Source organism: Mytilus edulis, chromosome 5 (assembly GCF_963676685.1).
Source record: "Mytilus edulis chromosome 5, xbMytEdul2.2, whole genome shotgun sequence".
Taxonomy (NCBI): Eukaryota; Metazoa; Mollusca; class Bivalvia; order Mytilida; family Mytilidae; genus Mytilus; species Mytilus edulis.
Window position 1 is genome coordinate 17752079 of NC_092348.1, and position 16512 is coordinate 17768590.

The following is a 16512-nucleotide window of genomic DNA, read 5'->3' on the forward strand; positions in this document are numbered from 1 at the left end:
AATCCAATATGAATTTTATTCAACTGATAAATTCCGTACAACACTTGTTATATAATCAGTTTGTAATGTCCCCTTGTTTTCTTCGACCTTTTGTATAAGAGCTTTAAATCTCTTTACTTGTCATATTTAAAGCTATAGAAGAGTAGAAATAGAAAACAGTACTACAATATATAAAGTTGACGTAAGAAATTACAGATTGAGTTTCAGCTCCGTTACACATGAAAAATTGCAACATATGTTTTCATATGTTTTTCATGTGTTTTTCATATGTTCAAAAACATATGTCAAACGTATGTTGAGAACCACTCATGAAAAACATATGTTTTTTACTACATGAGAAACATATGTTTAACATATGATAAACACATGTTTTTAAAAAATCATATGATAAACATATGTTAAACATATGTTTTTCATGCCATCAAATCATATGATTTCATATGAGGATCTCAACATATGTTTTTCATATGTTGTTTTTTTTTTCTAATTTGATACTCATAATGATAGAAATATGAATTTCATGTGAGAGTAAATATGAAATTACATATCTATTCAATAGAAAGCATACTTTTAAAGTACAAGTTAAGTTTTAGACACTGTATATAGCATGCCATGTACTTGAACAACACATGGAAAATATGAGATATAATTTCTAAAGCACTGACAATCATTTTAACTGTCAGACATTATGGCGACCTTGAAATTTCTTGAAAGCTGACTTTCATTTGACTTACTCATAGCCATGTCCAAGCAACTTTTGAGAAGCAAAATTTCTCACAAAATCATTATCAACAGAATTATAATCAAGCATGCAAGAAATACATCTAGCTGTCTATGTACCTTGAACTTGTAAGTCGAATAACAAAACGATTAATAAGGTTGAAAGAAATTATAAATTCTATAAACTGGTCCATCATAGCTTGCTAATAAGTTGGTTTTTACTCCCATTTCAAGGCCATAGAATTACTAATAATCACTTGAGTTGTATCATTGGCAATCATCTGTACCAGTTATCTTATATAACTCTACACTTCGTATTGAGGACTGTATCTTGAACTATATTGTGACTTGGATAGAGAGTTGTCTCATTGACACTCATAGCACATCTTCTTATATGTCCTAAATGTGAATATCTAATATCACTATCAAATGTCAATTCTAATTAAAAACATACAAATTTATGTATTAACAAATGTATTTATTTATTTTTATTTCAGTATCTTTTTGGCTATGTTCCTTCTTTCATCATGTTCATTCTTTATAATTCATTCCTGAACTCCATCTCATTGTTTCTTCTTTACTACATCTCATTACCTATAATGTAAAATAGAAAATGTAAAAAAATATACTTATGTGAATGCTTTTAATTAAATGAATGAAAAACTCTGTTTATTTTTGTATCTTTAGTTGCTAACATTCAGTCGTTTTGACCTGATGAATAGTTGTCTCATTGGCAATGATACTACATATTTTCCTCTTTTTTTAAATAATGAAAACTAACTCTATTCATGCATGTGTACTACACATTACCTGTGTATATAATATGTATTGCATTTGGACCTAAATGGCGACCAATTTAACCAGATACTCCACAGGGTGCAGCTTTATACGACTGCAGAGGTCGAACCCTGAAGGTTGAGGCAAGTATGGACACAACATTCAAGCTGAATACAGCTCTGAATTTGGATTGTGATTAAACAGTTGACACATCATAGGTTTCTGACACAGAATAAATGTGGTCTAATGAACTTTTTTTTTTTTTTTTTGCTTTTGAGCAATTTACTTTGCTGTTGAATATTAATCCTCTCAAAGAAAAAATATTTGAAGAAATTTTCTTTTTAAATTCTGAAATCTAAAATGACCCCCACCCCAATTTTTTTTCCACGTCCCCCTTTCTCTTATTCCAAAAATGATCTCAATTCAAAATTCTAATGGAGTTTGCAACAATAACTACTCATTTAAATACATCATAAAATATTAAAATATAAAATGTCATTTAATGAATGGCTATTATTTATTTTGAATTTATTGAACCATAAAACTAATTTTTGACTCTTCACATTGAATAATCCGCGAAGCGGATTATGTAAAATGTCAAGAGTCAAAAATTAGTTTTATGGTTCAATAAAATCAAAATAAGTTATTGCCATTCATTATAAATAAATTTCTATCAAAAATAAGGCTCAACGAACTTTTTATATTATATATATTAACAATAACAACGTACACACATATGTTGGCGTATGAATACACAACGCCAGAGTGGGCGTGTCTCCATCAAAATTGACAACATTGAAAATAAAACTAATAATTTTAACCAATCCGAAGACAGTAAATACACCAAATTTATTTATACAGTCATGGTTAGAATTAATAGTAACTTCTAAAAAAATAAATAGGGAATGTGTCCAAAAGGACACAGATGATGCCCCTGCTAGCATATAACGTTATAAAGGGACATAACTCAAGAACTGTAAAAGTGAAGTTGCCAAAAATTAAACTTAAACTGAGTTTAGAGGTAATAAGCACACATTTCATTAAATTTAGTTGAGACAAACTTAAGTTAAGAGAACAGAAACTTAAAAATTCTTCCATTTTTCCACTTGTAAAGGGGCATAACCCTAGAATGGTAATCAGAGTGCTTGTAATCACTGAATGGTGAAGATTGCTTTTATTTATCAGTTGGTAGTTAAGTGAATATTGCATTGTATATATTGTACATTTTATATAGCCGACAATGTGATACCAATATAAGAACGCAAATATTTATAAATACGGGGACCAAATTAAAAAAAAATTAATACAGGGTTTGATTCAGCATATTAAAGAACCCCAAGAATTCAAGAATAAAACCCCATTGAAATTGGTCTAGAAATAAGCAACTTATACAAAGTATTTGAGAAGTATTGTTTTTGGCCCCTAATTCATAAACAGTTTGTGCCATAACCATGATAACCCCCAAAATCAATCCCAACCTTCTTTTTTTTTTGGTATGGAACCTTCAAGTCCTTGTGGTACAATTTCAGAAAGATCCATACACTTATACACAAGTAATTGTCTGGAACCTAGGAAAATACTTATTTTGACCCCTTTTGGGCTCCTTGTTCCTAAACTGTTGGTACCATAACCCCAAAATCAATACCAATCTTCCTTTTGTGGGTTCAAACCTTGTATTTAAATTTCATAGAGATAGAGATCCATTTACTTAAACTAAAGTTATTGTACGGAAACTATGTCCAGTGGCATATATTTTATGTATTCAAAACAAGAACAAAAAATTTGTCAATTCATAATATATACATTGTATAGGCCAGTCTGACTAGGTAGGTTTGTAATATACAATGTAAATGCTGATTAATTGAACTTCTGAGTGTGTGTGTATGGAGCAGGAGGGGATCAGGGTAAGGATGCCTTGAAGCATACTTGCAGGGGTTTAAAAATCCACTAGTCCGACGCCCAGGACTACAGCGTTTGGGCCTCGGGCAACCAAAACTTGTAACTTAATATGCCCGACGGAATAGAAACAAAAAATTCTTGGCGTTTTCAAAATAGAAAGTGGAAAATCCCCTCATCACCATTCTACATGTTCTATCTTAGCGATTATCTTCATTGATATTCAAATGAATTCGATTTTAAAGAAATAAAATTTCTAACAAATACTATTTCAGTTTAGAGACTCATGCCCAGTTTGTAGTCAATTTATAGCCCACAATTAGCTTACCCGTGATGTATACGTTTTATATATAAATATTACTGTACTTCCTTTATAAAACAATTATAAAAGACACAAACTATGGATGGTGATATTTATTCACATAAATATTTGAGGTCATTTGATTTATTTTAATAAAGAGAATTTTTAAAACTGAAAACAAATATGAGCATTTCATAATTCTTTTTAATACACAAACGTAATGATGTATTTGATAAAAATCACCCCAATCCTTTTATATACCAATATACTATAGCAGTGGTCAAGAGTTGTACCATATCGGGATTTGGTCAACTCATTATTACAGAATAGTCAAGGAATATTCAATTATCACATGTATCAACGAATTGAATATATTTGCTAATGGGATATTTTTTTGCTGACATAGTTTTGATTATCCAATTAGCTAAAACTTACTGTACAACGGATAAAAATTGTAAAGTTTATAGAATTCATTGTATTTTGCAGCAAACTTTGAATTTGTAAGTCATACTCGGGCCAGCAGGTCAGTTTTGTTGGGCTAGCAGCTCTTCCAACAGGGCTAGTAAAATCCTGCTACCAATAAGCCCTGGTCTAGTGAGCTATAACAAAATTTCTTAACCCCCGACTTGACATTGGAAAGAGAGAAAAATAAGCAAGTGTACATGTACAATTATACTTTAGAACAGAGTGCATCAAATTATTTATATTTACTGCAATTCTGGAGATGAACATACTTTGATATCAGTTCTTTTTGCAGGACATTCACACCTACATGTACAGTACATGTTCACCAGTGGTTTTAATACTGTACTTTCCATTCTTTTGGTAACAAGCTAAAATTGAATAAAATCTAAATTATTTAATCAAGAAGTCCATGAAGTCCAGACAAAAACTAGATGTAGTAATTAGTATGAACATATTGAACTGATGCTCACTATTTTATACCTTTACAGAACTATATGTACTTTTACTTTTGAGTGAATGCAAAGAACATGTAAGCAAACAACAGAAAGAAGATCAACAGCTTAGCTAATAAATATATGCACAGTATGAACTTTCTGGTTTTAATTTATCTATTCTACTGTATACAGTTAAAAAAATCATTCTAGGCATTAATTACTGTCAGATGTTTATTAGATTTTGTTTCGCTGTTTTAAGTTAATAGGCCAACATGTTAAAATACACCATTTTGATATAGGAAAGACTAAACTCGTGAACATTAGAGCTGGTAGAAGTTTCTATAATTTTGATATTATTTGTCTCACTGGTAGTACACTACACTGTAAAAATCTTTTTGAGAAAAGGCAGGTGCGATTTTTTTAATTTGAATTTAATGCACTACGAAAGAACTGTGTTCTCGGGCCTGTTGTCATTTGTGTTATAATTTGTACTTCAGGCATTTAACAAACAGAACAACCTTTCAATGTACATGTATCTTGCCAATGTCAATGTGTGAATAAATTCACTGTCAAAAAACATGTCTTGTGTGAGTTTTTGTTAGATGCATTTCTTTTTTGTATACTGTATATAGATCTGGTGAGTTAAGCCCTTTTCACATCAATATACATGTACCAGGTTAAGTGGGTTTGGCACCACAAACTGCTAGCTATATAGTCTAGCCCCCAATAGCCCCATCACATCCTTCAATTAGTATGTGCCTGTCCCATGTCAGAAGCCTGTAATTCAGTTTGAATTGTTTTACAAATTTTTCGTTTTCATTTAGGGTCTTTTTATATACCAGACTACTGTAAATTCAGAAATTGTTGTGAGGTTTTTATTAGCATGATTATTGCTAAAAATTTGTAAGGATTCCGTGGAACCCAGTGTCTCGCCTACTTTTGCTGTAAATTGCAAGATCAACAAAAATGAGGGAAAAAATCAATAAAAATATTCTGCTTGATACCATATTTGGATTGTAGGAAGCTTCTGTCCAAGTTTGGTAAAAAATCCGGAATAGTTTATGAATCTAATAAATGTTTTAAAAACTTTAACTGCAGACTGGATGTAATGTTAACTGGAAGAAAAACTAAGTCCATTTATAAGTAAAATACAGATACACAGGTACAAAATATTAACAAAATTTCCTTCTAGATACTAGCTTTTGATCATAAACAAGCTTCTGTCTTAGTTTGGTACAAATAAAAAATAGTATAAGAAAGTTATTAAAATTTTTAAAAATTTAACCAGAGTGAATGTGTTGTTTCCTGGCAGAAAAAAAGTCCATTTAAAGTAAAATATGGAAAAAATGGATTTGTCATTTTACAAAATTTACTTCTGGATACTATCTTATGATCATAAACAAGCTTCTGTCCAAGTTTCGTACAAACCATGGATAGTTTAAGAGAGTTATTAAAATTTAAAAAACTACAACCACAGAGTGATGTAATATTTTCCCGCAGAAAAACTAAGTGCATTTATAAGTAAAATACGGAAAAAATTGAATTTTATTTTCACAAAATTTACTTCTGGATACTATCTTATGATGATAAATAAGCTTCTGTCCAAGTTTGATAGAAATCCAGGATAGTTTAAGAAAGTTATTTAAATTTTAAAAACATTAACCACAGAGTGTATGTAATGTTTTCCCGCAGAAAAACTAAGTCCATTTATCATGTTTATAGGTAAAATACGGAAAAAAATGGAATTTTATTTTCACAAAATTTACTTCTGGATACTATCTTATGATCATAAACAAGCTTCTGTCAAGTTTGGTAGAAATCCAGTATGGTTTAAGAAAGTTAATAAAATTTCAAAAACTTTAACCACAAGAGTGAATGTTGACGCCGCCGCTGACGACACCGACGGAATGTAGGATTGCTTAGTCTTGCCTTTTTCGAAAGGCTTGACAAAAATGGGACAGAGTTTAGTTGTAAAGGCAATAATTTAAACTCGCATTTTGAAAATTTTTTTATGAATTTAACAGGATTTTTCTCAAAATCCTAAAAATTAAACTTGCATTTAAGTCTTAAATGATAAAATCAGAGGCGGATTTAGGTGGGGGCCAGGGCCCCCTTTTTCTGGGAAAAATTTGGTTGGCTATATAGGGATCAGTGAATCATGGCTGGAGCAGGCCCCCTCTTAGGCAGTCAGTGGGCCCTCACTTATGAAAATTTCTGGATCTGCCACTGAAAATGGCAATGGTGGCAATAATAAATCCACACAATATTTCAGAATTTACAGTATATATGGTATAATGTACATGTATGGGCTTTGCTCATTGTTGAAGGATGTATGGTGACCTATAGTTGTTAACTTTGAAGTCATTTGATCTCTGATGGAGAGTTGTCTTTTCTCATTAGTGTAAACAATTTTTTTTTTTAAATAATTAGGTAATTTAAACATTACAATATAAGACACTTTTATTAGTATTAGGATTGGAAAACAAGTGAATTTTCACTTTTACAAATTCCTCTCTTTTCTTATTGGCAATCATACTACATTTTCTTATTTTAATATTTACATTACCTTTCATCTTCTTGAGCGGTCCACTTCCTCAGTACAACAAGGGGGTCCTAAAAGCATGATTTTGAGTTGGCTAAAAAACCTATAAGATATATTATGATACAATTAACAGTTTTCTTTGCAATTATCTGGCAAATCACTAAAAATATTAAGCATATACGAGTAGTTAAATAAATGTATTCTCTAATAAATACATACATTTCCCCAGTTGACAAGGCAAAACTAAGGAGGGGGCCGCAATATTGAATTGATTGGATCAACAAAGGTTCGATTTACTACAATGTTGTCATTAATAGAACAACACCTTCTCCAATTCACTGTTTTACAGTGATTTTATCCAAATTTGAATCGAAGAGGCAACTTATTAACCTCCAATTTGTCAGTTTTCATTTGCATGAAGTCATATTTAGCCATGACGTCTTTGCGCGAAAATCATTCATGAAGTTTCGCAGATTTTTTTTGTATGTTAAATTTATACATTTTTTCAAACTCCATCGTATTATATCTTTTTGTTATGAATTAGAATCGGAATACCAGTACTGTAGTTGAAGAGTTGTCACCGTCAATTGTGGATTTGACGGTTGCAAATGCAGTTTTACTGGTGACAGTCACATTTTTTTAAAAATCTGGGTAGATAAGTTTTCATTTTTTAAAGTAGGGCAGGGCAAGTTGGCAGACCTTTATAACATATATATATAATTTTTAAAATCCCACCTGCGCTTTCTCAATGAAATTTTTACAGTGTGCTGTACTACTTTTGGGACAAATTATATCAAAATTATAGAAAACTTCATCATCTCTAACTCAAAATATGGACAATTTTATATATAGGGCGTCTTGAAATCTTTTGACAGCTTCCGAGGTGCTAATTTTTAACCTTTTTCAGCTGGACCAAACTCTACTTTCCTAAAAAACAATTAGCGACCCAAATTTTTTTACACTATAATTTCACCCCCTTTCTTGCAATTTGAGGCATTAAACATGGAGAAATAGTTTTGGAAGGGGAATAAAAATTAATGGCAAGTAACCCACTGTCAACACTAGGGACTATATTCGTGAATAACGAAAATCAAGGGACGACAATTGCGGTCTCGGACCTTATGCATCTTTATTGACAACATATACCATGTATACAGTAAAAAAAAAGAATATGAACTTGTGATACACACAGAAACGTTAACGAAAGAAATTAGCAGTGCCTTTTCCTATCATAAAAAAGTGCCCTGCCCTCCACTGGCACCCTGCCCCTTTTGATTTCTAGCTGGAGCACTGTATATTGATGTTGTATTCATTTAGATTTTTCCGTAGTAAGGTGAGTTGCCACTGTCATGACTGTTGGCAGGAGTATAATTAGGGATTGAAGTATGAGCATAAAAGCATAAAAGATTTATTTAAAGTCAGTTATACATATAACAATACAACATAGTTAAGCTATGTAGAGCCATAGGCGGATCCAGGGGGGGGGGGCCCTGGGGGGCCCGGGCCCCCCCTTTCATGGGAAAAATTTGGTTGATTATATAGGAAATCACTGAAGCATGACTGGAGCGGGCCCCCCCTTAGGTCAACCACAGGGCCCCCCCTTATGAAAAGTTCTGGATCCGCCACTGAGAGCTTTTATCCGACATATAAGCTGTCGGATAAAAGCTGAAGTTCAAATTATATTTATTTCAAGGGTTTAGGGGGGGGGGGGGCTATGATGGAAATGTTATCCTGCATTGTCGTTACTTTTTTTTTAGGGGGGGGGGGGGGGGTCCTGGCTTTTAGATTTTTACTCAAAACTCGTCCTCGATATTTCAATTTCATCCAACCACTCCCTTTTCTCCCATACAATTCAAATGGTAGATGAATGAGACTGAGCTCCCTAAAAAAGAGTGGAGCAATTTAAAAAACAGGCCGTGTTGTTAAAAAAAGTGAGGCGTTTGGCGTTTTACCAGTGCCAGTGGGGGCGAGCTTACTTGCTTCCGTTTTTGTCAATTTTTGACTGATTTTCGGGGTTTACATGCATGACGTGGATAAAGTGACTATATATTTTTTCATGAAAGTATAAAACTAGTCTAACATCGTCCTAAAAATGTGCATGATTATATAAATTTTACCTTTCATTGGACAAGTACAAAAAAGTTATCCGGATACACTTTTGTTGCGATGACTTTTTTAAATGTATGTTTCGTTCTCCGGTTTCTTCCAGTTAATCGGTAATGTAACCCATTTCAGTATATCTGTTTACAATAGCTTTTTTAACCATCTGTTTGAAAAACCAAAGTTTTTTGTGTCAACGTCTGACCATTTCAAACATCAGCAGACGAGCGTCCTTCCGCGTCATATCTGTATCTGTATCTGTATTAGGAAATCCCTCCTTCAAAGGAGCACTTCACAATGAATATATATGTCTATACACACTTAGTTTGAAAATATAAAAAATATAAATATAAATGTACGCCCCGTGGGGTGTACGTTGGCTACAGTCTTTGACTCTTGCTCTTGCTAGACGGTAAGGTCTTTAAGAGTTCGTTTCTCTTGGCATGTAACGCATAGCATAATTTTCTGGATATGTATTCTACCATAAAACAATATTACACAAAAACGACCACGGTGAAAAGATTTCCGGTTTTCCGTATTCGAGGATCCAAGCTTTCGTACATTTACGTATAATATCATATCATTTATGTGAGAGTTAACTTAGTCTGGAATCGAGAATGGGGAATTCGCCGTTTCAGAATCTAATGCATCCTGGGTAATATTTTCAAAAGCGTACACCAAAGCGTTTTGATTGGTTTAAAACGTTATAAACAATGGTAATTCAACCAATGACGTAACGTTATTTTCACTTTGGGGTACGAACAATGAAATTACCCATGATGCTTTAGATTCTGAAACGGCGAATTAAATAAGGACAAAAAACCAACAAAGTTAGTTAAAAAGCAAAAATATAGAATAAAGAATCATTATTCTCAGAGCATATATAGTGTCTCTGGAAGAATCATGAGAATAAAGAAAAACTAAATAACAGATATTCAATCAATTATCTATTATTTATAACTCATTCACATTTTGTTCCATTCATTATTAAAAAACTGTGCTGAAGGGGGCATGATAGAGACATACAAATTATTGACCGGGTTATATGACACTAGAGTCACAAGTGGTCTGCTAGAGATGCACAACACAACAAACACAACAAGAGGCCACTCGAAGAAACTTATGAAACAACGAAGTCGTCTGGATCTCAGGAAGTACTTTTTCACCAACAGAGTAGTAGATATATGGAACAGCCTCCCTGAAGAAGTTATTTCAGCAAAAACTTTAAACACTTTCAAAAACAGATTAGATAAATTTTGGGCCAACCAACCATTAATGTATGCTTTCGAAGCAGAATACGAAATTCTATCCGGAAGTGAGAAACGAACAATTAAATATAACGATGAAGTAGAGCAGAATATATTGGTGCAACAGTGCCAGCGTTCTGAAGATCCATAGGTATCCATAGGTATGATGGTGAAGTTTGGAAAATTGACAAACGAGAATTATTCTAAATCAGAGAATAATTAAATGTAACTGTTAGACACTCAGTTAGAGTGTAATAAATAAAATATCATGTACATATATTTTACAAAATGAGGTCACAGAAAACACAGATTTTTGTTATTACTAATAAGAGTCTGCAATTTGAGTATCACTGTCAGTGGCGGTTCCAGAGGGTGGGGGCAAAAAAGGGGGGCGTAGAGGGGCATACGCCCCCTTTGCTTGGACATTTTTTTCTGTAAACTGATTAATCAGACAAGACTTCGAGAACTTTGCCATTTCCCGTGTATTTTTTTTCATACGACAATTCTTTACCTTAAATAATGTTTTTTGCTGGTATTTACTGATTATGTTAAAGTCGTGTGATTCGCTACAGTGGAGTTGACCAGTTCGCCGTAAAAACGTCACTCAGTCATTTTGAAATTCAAATTACAGAAACACATGGATAAAAAAGCGACACAGGATTGAGCAAGAATGTATTGCCTTCTATTTCACAATTCCACGAGACAGAAACGTATATACCCTATCAAGTTACACTTTCATATGCTTGAGTTGAATTGTGTAGATTTCATGTTGTTATTTCTTGGACACATTCACCATGTCTAATCATACATATTACAATGGTGTCTTGTTTAATCAATATATAAAAAAAACAATCCTTCTTTTCTGGTTTTTGTGTCACCTTGAATCAAAAAGCAGGACTAAGGAATACTGTTTCTGACGTAGGCACATCTCATTTCCAATGAGCTTTTCTCATCACTTGGCATCAGGCGGTGTAAACTTTTTACATTTTGAACTTCTTCTGGAGAACCACTGAATGGAATCAAACCAAACATAGCATAAATGTTCCTTATGAGGTGCTGACGAAGTGCTGTTACTTTGTAGCCATCATCCAAAATGGCCACCAGCAGGGGACTTACTTTAACATAGGACCCTATGGGAAATACATACAAATGACTTCTTTTAGAAAATAATAGTATTGAAACTCATCATTTCAATGAAGATAACTTGGTCCAAGCCCCTTCAGTCATGGTCTATTGACTTTGAAGTTTTCTATAGCTTACATGTTAAAGTTTCTGATGAATTGGTTTACGAGGGATCACCTAATGTATGGTAAGTCTATGGTATTTGACATGTTATTATATAAGCGTCTGCACATCTCATTTCTGTGGAGATTTTTTAATACAACCCCTATGCGTTGTTGATTGACTTTATTGACTTTGCAATATTTTCATAACTTAAGTTTATGATTATATTGTGACTGAAACAAGTACTTTTAAGTTAATAATATTAAGTATGCATTTTCCTTAGCATTGGCATATATCATTTCTTTAAAGATTCATGCATTATCTTATGCATTTGTTGTAATATCATAGTTATACATAGGCAAAACATATGTATGTTTACACATTTATTCAACATCTTCGATCTAAGATCACTAATGAGATTTGTGAACCATGCAAAACTATCAGGGTTTATCACTAATATATGGTGTTAGATTATAGATTAATATGCTGAATCTGGGAGTATAATAGGCTAAATATGCTCTTCAAATACCACAAAAATACCTTTTTCACGTAATTTTCAACATAAAGAAAAACATATGTTTATCATATGATTCATAAAAAACATATGTTTTTCATAAGATTTTCAACAGCTGTTTTTCATATGTTTCGTGAAAAACATATGTTTTTCATAAGATTTATGAAACATATGTTTTTCATATGAATATGTTTTTCATATGTTTCAAAACAGACAGAAAACATATGTTTTAAAACATATGATTATCATATGTTAAACAAAACATATGAAAAACATATAAAAATCATATGTTTTTCATATGTTTTATAAAACATATGAAAATCATATGTTGCAATTTTTCCTGTGTACAGTTGACCTACTTTTTACCGTGGTTTTGGTCATAAGAAAGCGAAAATGTATTAAATACAAAACGTTTTCTGCATTTCTTCTGTAATACAAAGATCAATAACTGAGATACTATGAAACACGTCATTTCATGAAAAATTACAGATCGAGTTAGATTTTTGATTCTGTTTAACGTGTTTTAGCGAAGTTTTTGCGCTTGTTGGAAATCTCAGTAATCCATACATTTTTATGTAATATTATATTCATGAATCAATAGATAACTAAAGCAGCTTGTCCGTATATTATCATGATTAAAAAAGTTGAAGATCAGATTAGTACTATTTCCAGTTAAATGAATTTTTCTAAAGCTGTTGTTTTACAACATGAATGACTACTTAATTGGATGTATGATCATAGGGTAGGGTAAGTTACTGTTTAAACATATTCTGGCTTAACTTAAAATAAAATGTAAACTCCCTTCTACATCAGTAGCAACTTAATGCTTGTCTCATATAAGTGTAATACACAACATACACATTTCAACATTAAAACAAACAAATCGTTTGTAGATATGTGTGTAGGGTTTATAACTACTGGTTAACAATATTTGAAAAAAGATTAGTTTGACCTTCAGATTGTATTAAACACCGCTCTTGGGATCCTTAATTTTGTAAAGTTAGACAGTTTCATTAGAAGCTTACACTTCTGATTTTGAGTATAATGAAGCTTCATACCTGGACATCTACCTAGATTGCAGACTTTATATTTGACGTGGCTGCCAACACAATTAGTAAAAACAGGTCTTGGTGTCGTAGAATTGCGCCATCTTTTTAACACTTTTTGGCCATCGTTACATGTTGTAGAACACGGGCCAAAAGTTTCCCAGGTACTCCAATTATCTTTAATATATTTCAAACAGTCATTTTCATCTTTTTTTAATGTAATATATATATATGTATTCCTCAATGCTTTATGAAAAATCATCTAAACTTGTTAAAATCAAACTTTAAACTTATATGTACATTGCGAAACTAAATATAGGTGTCTTACTCATTGATTTAATTTGTTATATAGGAAAATAAGTATGAGATGAGATGCACATAAAATAGCATTCTATAGACATAAAAGATGAAATAAAACCGTTTTCATTTCGAATATATTTGAAAATAATCAAATTACAAAATTACCAAACATAAAAAATGAACCATAATTTAAGTGCTTTTTGCGATACTTCTCCTTTCAGTTGGCTAAAGAATAGTTTTTGACACCCTCTTTCTCCTCTTTTACCCTAGTTGATAACCATACATCCATTTGCAAATATAAGCAATTTGAAATTTGTCAGATTTGTTTGGGTAAAGTTACAAATAAATACTCTTATATTGACTACAGTTTGATAATACCAATACGGCAAGATTAATTTTTATTTTGAATAGGTTGAAGACATTAAATGGACAATAACAAATCAGAAGCGGAGGAAAACCGACAAAATGTAACTTCACTACAATAACTTGAAGCAGGATAAGAATGTTTTATCCGAAACGTTCGGTGATAATATATATAAACAATATTATATAAACATTCGCGTAAAGATTAGTTTGCCTACCGTGTGGAACGTATGAGTGCCAATGAGACAGCTCACCATCCAAGTCACAATTTATAAAAGTGACTTAATAAGTCAAGGTACGGTGTTCAACACTGTGCCTTGGTTCACACCGAACAGCAAGATATAAACGGCCCCAAATATATACTAGTGGAAAAAAAATTCTAACGGGAAAGTCAACGGTTTAATCAATATAAAAACAGTATACGACAACAAAAAAACCGACATCTATAAACGACAACTACTTAACATCAGTTTTTTTACTTAAGACAGGTGCTAACAATTTCAACAGAATGAATTAGTTATCAAAGGTACCAGGATCATAATTTAATACGCGAGACGCGCGTTTCGTTTATATCAGACTCATCAGTGACGCTCATATCAAAACAGTTTAAAAGCCAAATAAGTACAAAGTTTATGAGCATTGAGGACCCAAAAATCCTAAAAATTGTGTCAAATACGGCTTAGGTAATCTTATCTTTGGAGAAGAAAATCCTTATTTTTTTTTTGAGAAATTCAAAGTTTTGTAAACAGGAAATTGATAGAAATGACCATATAATTGATATTCATGTCAACACCGATGTGCTGAATACTGGGCTGGTCATACTTCAACGTTCTTATAGTGCAAAACCTTCTCCCTTATTCGAAACAATAGTATGACATCACAGAAAGACACACTATAAAATATCAATTGGAATGGCTTAACTCAATTAAAAACAACAACATAGTAACACAAATGAACATACACTGAACGACTTAATTTGACCTATGATACAATGTAAAAACAAAGTTAATAAAATTAAGGGATGAATGATAAAATTAAAAGAATTATACCGCTGTGTACCAAGTCAGAAAAATGACAGTTGTTATCCATTCGTTTGATATGTTAGAGCCTTTAATTTTCCTATTTTTTATGAACGTTCTGTACATATTTTTCTAAGGTGAAAAGAAAATCAAGTCTGACTGGAGATTATATATTCTTTTTAAAATAAACGAACCGATAAATCACCATAAAATTAGTAACGCATTTAATTAAACATTACAATTGAGAATGGAAATGTGGAATATGTCAAAGAGACAACAACCCGACCATTGAACAGACAACAGCAGACGGTCACCAATAGGTCTTTAATGCAGCGAGAATTTCCCGCACCCGTAGGTGTCCTTCAGCTGGCCCCTAAACAAATATATATATACAAGTTCAATAATAATGAACGCCATACTAAACTCCAAATTATACACAAGAAACTGAATTAAAAAATAATACAAGACTAACAAAGGCCAGAAGCTCCTGACAAGGGACAGGCGCAAAAATGCGTCGGAATTAAACATGTTTATGAGATCCCAATTGTATTCATATACCTGAACATCCTGAATAGTTTACACATGGGAATGTAAAAAATTGCTCATATAACAGTCACTTTCCATGGAACGTTTGATTTTCTTGCCCACAATCATTTGTACATGATTCTTGTATTAGTTCAACACCTACAAATTAAGTAAAATAAAAACACAATTTGTTTCATCCACATAATGCACGTGTTTTAGGATGTACTTAGGTGAGGTGTTGGAAAAAATGTAAAATATTGGGACTCCTTGGTGTTTTCCCTTAAGATACAAGGTAATATATTTTGCCCCATAACACCTATTTATCTGTTATCTTAAGACATAAATAGCTCATAACAGGTCATTTGAAAAAATTAAAGCAGATTCTGGATTTCTTTCTTTTGATTTGTGAACTTAATAATACCAATGCAAATATAAGTTAAAGGTCGTAGTCAGACTTTTCCCGCCATAAGTTATTAATCAAGTACCTTGAAAAGAGGCTCCATGACCTATCAATATCTTTAGCTTATTTTGTTCCATAACTTTTCCAGCTTATAGTATCAATTTTGAATTTTGAAATTAATTGATTTTACCTTTGATCACCTAAGTGCATCCTTCAGAGTGTTTCGTATTAACAAATTTTAGTTGAAATTTTTTGATTAAATCATGAATTCTATTTATATATCAAATGAAAAGTGTATTAATATGAATATTAGTATTGTTTTAATGTATCTCTACATACTGTCTATCTTCTTTAGGGTGATATGAAATCTTGCTTGTTAGTGATTAATAAAGAGTATTCTTTATGTCATTGTTTTATTTTCTTGCAACACTGTTACGTTAAAATTTGAATATAAGCACAAGAACATGTAGTAATCCATAAGTTTAGGTTTTTTTCCGGCTGTTGTTCAGTTTGTTAATTATTAGTATTGAAGTATTCAGTCAACCTAAAGTTTCATTATTTTTTTACTATATTTTATGTTCTCTTTAACGCAGGCCGTTATTGTCAAAATAATCTTACACATCGATATAAAGTTTGGTT

At 32.0% G+C, this 16512-nt stretch overlaps 1 long non-coding RNA gene across 1 annotated transcript; it reads right to left on the reverse strand.

Annotated features, from left to right (window-relative positions):
• Positions 1-1177: 1177 nt before the first annotated feature.
• Positions 1178-9481, reverse strand: LOC139523125 (uncharacterized). Its single transcript, XR_011664561.1, has 4 exons — positions 9253-9481; positions 7160-7238; positions 4429-4527; positions 1178-1314 (listed from the first exon to the last, which is right to left on the reverse strand). It is a non-coding gene; the product is annotated as an uncharacterized lncRNA (long non-coding RNA).
• Positions 9482-16512: the final 7031 nt, after the last annotated feature.